The sequence below is a fragment of the Triticum dicoccoides genome, chromosome 4A (genome assembly GCF_002162155.2).
Source record: "Triticum dicoccoides isolate Atlit2015 ecotype Zavitan chromosome 4A, WEW_v2.0, whole genome shotgun sequence".
NCBI lineage: Eukaryota > Viridiplantae > Streptophyta > Magnoliopsida > Poales > Poaceae > Triticum > Triticum dicoccoides.
In genome coordinates, this window is record NC_041386.1 from 104,468,254 (window position 1) to 104,480,180 (window position 11,927).

An 11,927-nucleotide genomic window follows, 5' to 3' on the forward strand; every position below is an offset into this window, starting at 1 on the left:
ATCTTCCTGAGAATCACCGGATAAAAACATTGAAGGAAAAGAATGAAAAGACTTCGTGTGAATAAAATGGATAGTTGATTTGAATATCTCTGAGTCCTTGAAACAAAAGGGTGGGAGGGCGGGAAAACAAAGGAAACTTGGGGACGGATGAAACAAACACCAATGAGAAAAACTTAGAGTTGATCTTGCGGATGTTGAAAATGATCGGATCCACTTGAAGAGGAACATGCCGGTTGAAAAGGATTGACATGACAATCTCGATTATCATGAAGGATTAGTATTCACATAGAAATATGAGAACACCGCTTAGAAAGGTATGGAATCCACATTTGACTTCGAAGCAACTCGAATACCACAACTCAAAACAAAACAAGGATTGGCTTGCAGAATAAGCCGGAACAAACATATGATAGAGATTTCATCCGAAGTTTTCATGGTGGGGCTCACACGGGCTCGATCGTACAACACCATCATGTACAAGGCACTGCACATGACATACGAAGCGTCCCCAAGTCAGCATAGCCAAGGACTCTTTAAGACACAATGTGACCACTGTAAAACCAACCGTGGATAGGCGGACCACTAGACGTCGAACCCCAATTTCATATCATACCTCTGTCGGAAAGATATCCTAGGAGCTACTTGAATTCCCACTTATAAACTCCCAAAACTTTCTGGTTATGCAATCAGATGTTGGGGATACAAGGGAAGCATAATATCTCACCCAAACTAACAATCCCTACATCCAGCTGTATCCATCCTTCAACACATGACCAAGAAACCTTCAGAAATCAAGTACCTCAACCTTCGAAAAGCATCCGTTATACGAGTTATGGCAATACTCCCGAACTCCCGCTCCAGTACTGGGTGGCGTCGAGGTTATCTCACCAACAACTGCATAAAAGAGATTTTCGATGTCGGCGAAACTCAGGTATTCCAGAACTGCAACGATAAAATTGTGACGACAACACCTCGGATCTCAACTCCCCGGGACACTGCCACAACCCCTAAATGTACGGAGGCACCAAGAACAATGTTATCGTCACAAAACTATCGGAACGATTCCAAGATACTCGTGTGATCCTAATTTTTTTTGTGAAATTTGAGGAGAGGAGAATCAAAACTTCTACATCAGGAGGCCTCACCAGAGCGACGAAGGGACTTAGGAGTAAAAAGAATCCTACTCCCCAATATATATAATCCTAAGACTCAAAACATTTTGTTCTAGACTCAACAACGTCAATGATTCGATCAAGCAGGGGGCTCCTAAGTCAAGGATGGCTCTGATACCAACTTGTAACACCCACAATGCGGCTATATCTCCCACGTGTCGGGGCACGACTTAGAGGCATAGCCGCATGGTAGGCTTGTCGCAAGAGGGGCAATCTTCACACATCCCATGTATTGAGTAAGAAAGGGATAAAGAGTTGTGAAAGTGCGTTATATCGACTAGAGGGGGGTGAATAGGCGATTTTTATGGAAGTCTTCAAAACGTGGAAGTTATGAAGACAAACGACCGAAATAAACCTATTACCCTGCAGCGGAATGTAGACTACACTAGGCAAGCCATAGTCAAGTATTCAATAGAGTGAAAGTACAATGACTAAGAGCAGCAATGTAGTAAGGATCAAGTAGGAAGAAATTATGAAGCCAAACAGAACATGCAGTCACTCAGTGAAGATAAAAGATAGTGCAATCATACGATGTCTTCTCAAGGAGTAACAGTACGTAAATAGAAGGGAAGGATGGAACCAGTGACTTGTTGAAGACAATGATGTGTTGGACCAGTTCCAGTTGCTGTGACAACTGTACGTCTGGTTAGGGCGGCTAGGTATTTAAACCTGAGGACACATAGTCCCGGACACCCAGTCCTGAACACGCAGCTCAGGACACCCAGTCCTCACCGTATTCCCCTTGAGCTAAGGTCACACAGACCTCGCCCAATCACTCTGGTGAGTCTTCAAGGTAGACTCCCAAACCTTCACAGACTTCGTTCACCGGCAATCCACAATGTCTCTTGGATGCTCAGAACGCGACGCCTAACTGGCTGGAGGATGCACAGTCCTCAAGTGTAATAAGTCTTCAGATCACACAGACAAGAAGACTTAAGTGATGCCTAATTCTCTTTGGCTCTGGGTGGTTAGGGCTTTATCCTCGCAAGGAATTCTCTCTCAAATGCTTCGAGGTGGGTTGCTCTCAAACGACAAAAGCCGTACACTAACTCTGAGCAGCCAACCGTTTATGGTTGTAGGGGGTGGGCTATTTATAGCCACAAGGCAACCCGACCTGATTTTTCTGAAATGACCCTGGGTCACTAAGGAACTGACACGTGTTCCAATGGTCAGATTTCAAACTCACACGGCAACTTTACTTGGGCTACAAGCAAAGCTGACTTGTCCGACTCTGGACAAGATTCACTCTCATAGTCTTCACTGTAGACATAGGTTTTGTTTAAGCATCACTTCAGTCATTCTGAATGGTTCTCTTGGACCCCACTCAACAGTATGGTGGTTCCTATGACTCAACAAAGAAGAAAAAGAACTACGAAAGATCTAAGTCTTCAAGCTCCATAGGCTTCATGCGATGTCTTCTCTTGTCATAGTCTTCAATGTGAATGTCTTCATATACCACCTTTGACTTCAATGTCTTCATACATTTTTAGGGGTCATCTCTGGTAGGAAAACCGAATCAATGAGGGACTTCTACCTGTGTTATCCTGCAATTCTCACAAACACATTAGTCCCTCAACTAGGTTTGTCGTCAATACTCCAAAACCAACTAGGGGTGGCACTAGATGCACTCACAATCTCCCCATTTTTGGTGATTGATGACAAACTAGTTGAAGTTTTCAACGGGGAATATAATATGTGAAATTGTAAAGGATAAGGAATTGTCTTCATAAGTTGCAAGGGCTCCCCCTGAAGATGTGCATATAAGTAGTTTGCTTTCGGAATGCAAATGCACATGGCAGGTTGTGCTTGTGGAGATCCTTTTCAACTTATGATGACAATCCACTATGCATGAAAAGGGTATGTGAAGATAATGACATGCATAATGGAAAATGGACATCTGCAAAATGATCTAAGTGTGGAATTTATCGTCGCACATGCGGAATTTATCATCGCATCACAAGGTGGCAAATAGGTAGCAGATGACCATCGAGTTTTAAGTGTTACAACTCAAAGAACCAAATGTATCAAAACAAGAGTTGTAAACACGAAGCAAAATATAAAGCACCCGCCCATATGGACCCGCTTGAAGACTATCAAACACAGCTTCTCCCCCTTTTGTCAGTAAGGACCAAGAAGGTTTGAAGACATAGAGCATCTACTCATTCCCATGAAGAGTAGGTGAAGCAGTAGGGTCGTCGGTGGTGTTTGGCGGTGCAGAAGATCTTGGAGCAGAGTCGAAGCATGCTGAAGGAGGTGGCGGTGAAGTAGCATCGTCTTCATCCTCGATCACTCTGGCATTCACAGTTGCAGCAGAGGAAGAGAACTCAGAGTCTTCAAGAGATGGAGTTCGTCGCAGCACTGCCCTTCGAGGAGGTGTGGAGTCAAACTTGAAGCGCTCAGTGAAGCCATCCTCTTGAAGATCATCTTCAGAACACATCAGTGTCAGCCCTTTCCATGTGCGGCGAGAGGTTTCATGGGCAACAAAAGCATTCTTGGTGGGAAGATTGCGAATGCGATTAACATCCACCAAGAGGCTTTGCATTTGATGCTTCAGCCAGTCATGATGCCTATCCTGTTTCTGATGAAGAGCCACAAGAAGCTCTCGGTCGTTGAGAACACGAGTGCGCTTCTTGGGTCGTGGAGCAGTTGTACTGTCAGTGGCTTCAGTGAGAGCAGGATGCGGTGCACGTGTAGTGCCAGCCAAAGTATACACACGAGCGACTGCTTCAACTCCTTCAATGTTCTGAGAGAAACTCTGATGCTCTGCATTCTGAAGACTTAGGGGTTCCTTGGCAGGCTCAGGGTAGATGGCTTCAATAGACATATCCACATCAGGCAGAAAAATCCGATGATTGCGAGCAGATGGCTGATATGAGACTGTGGAGTGAAGTTTGATCAGCCGCATGACCCATGGGGCGTAGAACTTCAAGCCAAACAGATCAGAGCCTGATGCAGCCAGTTGGCGAATGAAGAAGTCCTGTGCATTGAAGCATTTTCCACGAAGAATATAGAAGACCAAAGTCTTCATTGCACCTTCAAGCTTGGCATGTGGAGAGTGCCCTTTGATGGGCTAGAGAGTTCGCCTTATGATGTGATAAATAGTCCTTGGCAGATACTCTAGATCTTCAACAAAGAACTCTTTGGGATATGCAGCATCTTGGGGTAATGGCTTCATCATACTGAGCATCTGACTCATGTTAAGTTCAGGCTTCTGAAAGATGCTCTCCACAGCTTCACTGTGAAGTTGACAGCCAGATTCGTAGAGATCTCCGGGAGTGGGCAGACCAGTGAGCTCAATGATGTCAAAGGCTTTGGCTTCGTGATGAATGTTTCTTGTCATCCACTCCAGGACCCAAGTCTTTGGATCTCTGTTATACCCGCAGATGTGAAGTGTGGCATAGAATTGGAGCAGCAATTATTCATTCCAATGCTCTTGGTCAGTGACGAATGGCAGCAATCCAACTTCTTTGAAGCAATCCAGAGCTTCTTCCAGACAGGGCAGACCAGCTATAGCTTCAATGTCAAGACACTTGTGTGGGAAGATGCGACCTTGATTGTATAGAATGCAGGAGTAATAGCTTCGCTGCGGATAGCTCCAGAACCAATCAGATGATATCCTTTCCCTTGAGTAGGGGTTCCTGGAGCTATTGAAGAATGTGTTGTCTGCTCTGAAGCCATTGATATTGAAGGATCCAGGTGCTGATGCAGGACCTGGGAACCTGGGCAACCTTGGGATAGGCTTCTGTACCTGTGGCATGTGCTCAACATGATAGTCGAACTGGGGACCGGCAGCAGGTGCAGGAATAGAAGCAGTGGGATCAGTGGCTTCGCTGACTTTTGATGCTTTTGTTGGGGAGGGATCCACATTAGCTTCAGCCATGACAGCGTCAGTGGCTTCATTGGTGGTGGTGGTGGCAGCCTCAAGATTTTCAACCGCCACTTGATGAGCAGGAGGGTCGGTCACAACCACGTTCTCCTTGAGAACTGCTTCTTGGTGGGACAGGGGAGTAGCAGCAGCTTGTGGGACTTCTTCTTCATCGGCTGATGCAGCCGGAATGTCTTCAGCAGTTTCAGCTTTAGACGCAGAGACTGGAGGCCTAGATCCTTTGCGAAGCCTGCGCAACGCAGGCGACGCCTGTGTAGTTGGAGTTGGCTGGGCCTCAAAGTCTTCTTCCTCTTGTGGGCGATCAGCCCATGAAGCATCCTGAGCGATTGGCGTCAGAGGATGACCAATGCTGATGAGTTCGCTATGCTCGAGCTGAGGAAGGACTGCACCATCTTCTACATGGTCATGTTGACCAATGTCTTCAGTAGCGATGGGATCAGCTGCTGGAAAGTTTCAGCTTCATGAGCCTCTGTGAAAGCAGGCTCATGGATTGTCAGTTGGTGTTCAGCGTCAGGACGAACCATGGAAATGGGTTCAACTATCAAAGGCTCTGTGGGAGCAGCCCGATCTTTCTTGGTATTCCTCTTCTTCTTGGAGGGGGTAGTAGGAGAGGCTTTAGGATGTTTCCTCTTCCTGGCTTCAGCCTCAACAGTCCTCGTCTTCTTGAGCTCTGAAGCGGTTGACCGGCCTTTTGGCTTCGAGCCAGTCATTCTAGTCGGGAAGACAATGGGATCTGCTTCCTGCCTTGGTGCGTCAGGTTCAGCCGTAGCGGGCTTCTTCATCTTCTTTGCGGCCATCCTGGGGTCGATGCTAGGACGCCCAAGGGCCTTGCGCTTTTCAGCCTCATTGTAGGCATGCACACATTTGTCAGCCAGAACCTTCATGCGCTCATGAGAACCCTGAGCTTCTGCACGTTTCTTGAGAAGGCTTCCTTGAGCTCGTGCAGCATAATCTTGAAGTTCTTCACCTCTTGCACGCTGAGCTTGGCCATATGCTTCTTGAACTAAGCCTTTTCATAGTCAATCTTTTGCTTTAGTTCAACAATGCGCTGGGCGATAGCTAACTCTGAAGCAATGGCGCCATGGAAGGCGACACTGAGGCCAATGGGTAGTTGCAGATCGTCGAAGCTGATGTTTGGCGTGTCAAACCATTCATCAATGAAGTTGTGGATGATTGTTACATCAAAGAGAGGCAGATCATTGAAGATTTCTGCTTCTTCTTTGCTCTTGATGAGTTGCTCAAGAGCGTCATCTGCAAGATCTTCATCACTTGACAGATCAATGGCATCATTGCGCAGAATGGCAGTAGCTGTTAGTTCTTGGCCGGTGTGTGGCAGAGGCATCTTGACCTTCTGGGGCTTGGAGATGCGTGACAAATCTTCAGACTGCACACTGTCTTTAGGAGGTGCAGTTGCCAGTGGCTTCGCCCGTGAGAGTTTTGGAGCAGAGGCAGGCTTTGAAGCTTTTGGCTGCTTCTTTGGCTTCAGTGCTGCACGCGCTTCATCTGATTCAACGTCATCTGCAGGTTCGTTCACGGCTATCCCTTGAACCAAGATATGGGTGATGAGACCTTCAAGGTTGTAGAAAGGACCGACTGTCGTGGTTCTAACTTTGACAGTGATGTAGGGGGGTACGTATGGAGAGGCTAGATCTTAGCTATGGAGGAGTTGTAAGCACATGAGGATTACGAGTTCAGGCCCTTCTCGGAGGAAGTAACAGCCCTACGTCTCGGTGCCCGGAGGCGGTCGACTGAATTATGTGTGTATGAATAACAGGGGTGCCAACCCTTAATACTGAGGAGAGGGGTGGCTTATATAGAGTTCGCCAGGCCCCTCCAGCCCTTAGTAATGCAAGGTTTAAAGTACATTAAGACTGGGGGTTACTGGTAACGCCCCTAATAAAGTGCTATGATGACCATAAAAGCTACTTAATGACTGACCGTTTGCGTGCAGGGTGACTTTAGATCTCCTGGCAGTCGAGTGGTTGGAATTTGGTCGAGTGATTGCTTCATGGTTGAGTGTCTTGAATCTGTCGAGTGGGATACCTCCAAGTCGATTGAAAGGTGACTTCTTCTAGGGATGTCCTTGGGTAGGGTACTTAGGACAAGTCCATGCCCCTATCCTAGGTACATAGCTTCATCATTAGCCCCCGAATGGATCGAGGTTCGAGTGGGGAAGGAGTTGGGGATCTTTCCGACTGGTTCTTCATGTTATATGAACGTCTTGTTTTGGATCAATTGTCACGGATGACGTTGTCAACTTCTTTCAGTCGCCTTGATCCATTCTTGGCCTCTTGTCGAGTGAATTTATTTACTTGTGAAGTTCCGAGTGACGGTGTGAAAGGGGTCTTCTGTTTGACGAGTTGTTCTGAGGCCCGCGGATTTTGCGGGAATTGAATTTTGGGAAGCGCACGGGACGGGGGCGGCCGCAGTAATCGGATGGGATAGGACGGAAGCTCCTCGATCCCCGCGCCACCTTTTTCGCCATGTACCGCGCATGCGCCCGTTGCGGGATTTGAAGGGATTGCCTGGGCCTACCAGTCAGCCACTCGGAAGCGACCTCTTATAAGCTGCCGGCTCGGGACCCCCGAACAGTGCGCCTTCACTTTTCCCCCTTCCTTCACAAGATCCTCCACCACCTCCGCTCCCACCTTGGTGCCATAGGTCTGTTCGAGCTTCACCGGTGACGATGGTGAAGGATAAGACGTCGGCTCTGGAGCGCGCGAAGAAGGCGGCGGTGCAGGGGAAGGGGAAGAAGTCCGCTCGGGGCGGATCTTCCTCGAGGACTGCTCTGCCCAAGGATTGGATCCAGGGCGACTGGATGCCGTCGGTGATTCGGCAGGATGATCTCGATGATCTGGTCAAGGGGGATTCATTCCCCACGAATCTGCGCGCCTCCCGGGGAAAGAAGTCGAACCCCAGCCTCTTGATGGTGAGTGCGTCCTCCTCGCCACCCATATCGATCGTGGATTCTCTCTGCCTCCTCATCCTTTTTTCCGGAGCTTCTTGAACTTCTTCGGAGCGCAGCTCCATCACTTTACTCCCAATTCTATTGTGTATCTTGCTGCTTTCGTTTCCTTGTGTGAAAACTTCTTGGGTTGCCGCCCCCATTGGGGACTCTTCAAGCACATCTTCACTTGCCGCTCTCAGTCGGTCAAGAAGGCCAAGTCGAGTGACGAACGGACGCAGGTGATCCAGCTGTGCGGGGGTCTGGCGATCCAGATGAGGGGAAAAAGTTCCTTTCCGTCTATCACTTTTCCTGAGTCAGTCTGTGGGTGGTAGTCGACTTGGTTTTACTGTAAAGACCAGGTGACCCCAGGACAGTCGACTGGGCTTCCCCCTTTTTCTCTGAATTGAGCACAAAAACCTGCCTCTCTAAAAGTGACGCCGGAGGAAAAGGTGCAAGTCAAGGTGCTGGTCGGTCAAGTGGTTCAGCTTGTCCACGAGGGTGTGACTGGCATGGATTTGTTGGAAGTCTTCCTTCGGAGGCACATCCAACCGCTTCAGGCTCGTGACCACCCGATGTGGCTGTACTCGGGTCTCAAAGACACCACTCGGATTCACCCAGAGGAGGTCACTGACAAGATGTTGGAAGGGTGGCCGTCGAGTATCACAGGGAACAAGGACAACCCCCGAGGAGCTAGGAGGATTCCTCCACTCGACCAAACATACGAAGTGGACAAGGTCTGACCTTGCGTTTCCGACTGTGATCTTGCTTTCTTTATTTGTTCTTTTTGGATCAGTCGATTGACTTTTGTCTCGTTTGTTGTCCTCTAGGCCATTACTGAGATGTACTCGAGACCCAATGGAGCACAGGAGCAGGCCGAGGAAGGAGAGGCGAGTGGAGGCGAAAGTGGAGACGAGGGAGAAGAGTGGGAATCTGACGGCGAAGGAGAGGGGGTGATGATGACGACTCCAGTGAAGAGGAGGAGGAAGAAGTCGAACCTCCCCGCTCGGAACGGCGATCCAAGCTTACACACGACCCTGCGCGGGAACGTGGTAAGGCGACTGTCCCTGTTGGGCAGTCGTCGAAGCGCCCTCGGACCTCATCTCCAGCGCCGACAGAAAAAGCTCCCAAGCACCCACGCGCGACGTCGTCCAAGCCGCCCAAGGCTCTACCCAAGATGAAGATGACTGTCCCCACCATTTCTGGGTAATAGTAGAATTTGTTTTCCTTTGTCGAACGTGACGGACTCTTGGTCGACTCATTGAATAAGCTGACTGACTTTCGAAATTTGCAGTGCTGCCACCTCAGAGATCTCCGCCAAGGACGATGATCAAGAGATGGAAGACACTGTTACCTCCAACCCCAGTACGATTACTGATGCTCTGCTTTTAGTCGACTGACGATTTCTTATAATTCCGATCGATTGGATTTTTCTTGTAGCTCCTCCTCATGTCATTGACCTCCCTGATGATGACGACGAAGTGCCGCTGAGGGCGCGAAGGAACAGGAGGGCGCCGGCTGGCAAGACCCCACAAACTACTCTGGCGCCTGAGGCCGCAGTCCGGGAGGGTGGTGATACCACTCGGGTTTCTGTGACCTTCGCTGAACCTCTGACGAGTGTCCGGCCTTCGACGTCGACTGCAAATCCGCCTTCGCTTTTTGCCACACACCACGTCCCTGAGGACCAAGTGGGTGCCGCTAAAGAGGCTATATGCCAGGCGGGGATCATGATGGAGCAAGTGAAGGTGGTTCGGGAAGCCAGCCAAGCAGCTTATGACGCGAGCTCAGCTCTTCAGAGCAACGTCCAGGTCAGTCGATTCACCGCTTGTTCTGTTAGGATATGCTATCCGAAGAATCTCTTTTCCGAAGATCTTTATATCTGTACGCCCATCGGGTGTGTCTATTAATCTTTTTGACGAGTGGGGGCACGCTAAGTGCACCCACTGGGTGTAGTCCCCGAGACTACGGTGGACTGCTGGCAGTCGACTGTAGTCTTTATATTGTGTTGCTTTAGCTGAACTTCTTCACTCAGTCTGGTCAGGCCATGTCGAATGGAACTATACACGGTCGGCTGCGGGCAGTCGATTTTTCTTGGTCGAACCAGTGGGGGCACGCTGAGTGCACCCACTAGGTGTAGTCCCCGAGACTACTGTCGAATGTTTTTGATTCGGCTGTAGTCTTAGAAACGCCATCATTGTCTCTTGGTTACTCGAAAGCAACTTACCTTGGATGTCTGTCGACTGATTTTTTGCAGAAATCCTGCGAACTTGTGGCTCGCTACACTGAGTTGGAGAACAAACAGATCCAGCTGAACCTTGCCTTGAAGCTTGCTCAGGAGAACTTGCAGAAGGCGAGGGACGAAGCAAAAGGTATGGCTAGTGAGCTTTTGTCGACTGTCCTTTCTTTCTGGCCGTCCTCGATGTTGATCTCACTTGCTGTTTCGCAGACAAAATGGAGAAGGCTCTGAAGAAGAAAGATCAAGACCTTGCCGAAGCGCAGAAGGAGGCCCTGAACAAAATGAAGCTTGCTGAAGAAAAACTGGCTTCAGTCGGTACTCTTGAAAAGGAAAACTCCAGCCTGAAAACTGCTCTCGACGCGGCTAATCGAGAGGCCAGCCATCTGAAGAATGGCAATATAGCTCTGAATGATAAGGCAAGTGAACTGGCGGGGAAGAGGAACGATCTGGAGGCTTATCTCGATGGACTCGCCAAGAAGCTGTTCATCATGCTCGAGGGTAATTACTCCGGCCCGACTGACTTGCAGTTACCAAATCTGCATAGAGCCACTGACTTATCCTTGAATTGTGTTTACAGAATTCTGCCAGAACTTCGAAGAGGAGACCAGTGAGTGGAGACAGACTTGGACCCCATCAATTCTCCAGTGAAGGACGAGGCTGCTATGAACGTGCTCCGACTGGAATCTCGTGTTGCCGGCATTGTTGACTATCTTGCTCGGTTGAAGGTTGCGGTGTCACGGATCGACACGTCGCTCTAGCCTAGGACGACGCTTCAGAATGACCTCGAGTCCCTGATGACTCGACTGAATGAAGTCCCAGGTCGAGTGGCGGAATGGAAGAAATCTTCTGCTAGATGTGGCGCTGACGTCGCTCTGTCTCTGGTCTGCGTCCACTGCAAGGAGGCGCGAGAAGAAAAGTTGGCCGCCATCCAAGTTGCCAATACCAGGAAGCACAATTTTCAAGACTTCATGGAGACTTTCATTGCTGCTGCCACTCGCATTGCAGACGGGATCGACTTGGACGAGTTCGTCGCCCCTTCCAGTCCTCCGCATGAGGAATAAAAACTTTTATGCTTCACCTTAAATTAGCCTCGGAATGCCGAGTGGATTTTGTAACCGTTAAACTCTGTCGAGCTGGAGGCTCGAGTACTTTGATCTGCGGTCTAGAACCTTTGGATCGTATCTAAACTTGATTTATCGTTGAATATCTTCATGAATTATCTGTCGAGTGGAACTTGTTCTTCACTCGAAATAACTTTGTATTTGTGGTGCAACTCCGAAGGAGAAGGTAGAAGTTGATTTGCACCTCGTCGTCCTTGCGGATTGGGATGTGTTCCGTACTTAGGCGAGCACTGGGCTACAGCTAAGCCTCCGAGTGGAAGGTCTGCTCTCCACTCGGTAGGATTTTAAAAACTTAGGCGAGTACTGGACTGCAGCTAAGCCCCCGAGTGGGAGGTCTGCTCTCCACTCGGTAGGATTTTTTCAAACTTAGGCGAGTACTGGACTGCAGCTAAGCCCCCGAGTGGGAGGTCTGCTATCCACTCGGTAGGATTTTTTCAAACTTAGGCGAGTACTGGACTGCAGCTAAGCCCCCGAGTGGGAGGTCTGCTCTCCACTCGGTAGGGTTTTTTCAAACTTAGGCGAGTACTGGACTGCAGCTAAGCCCCCCGAGTGGGAGGTCTACTCACCA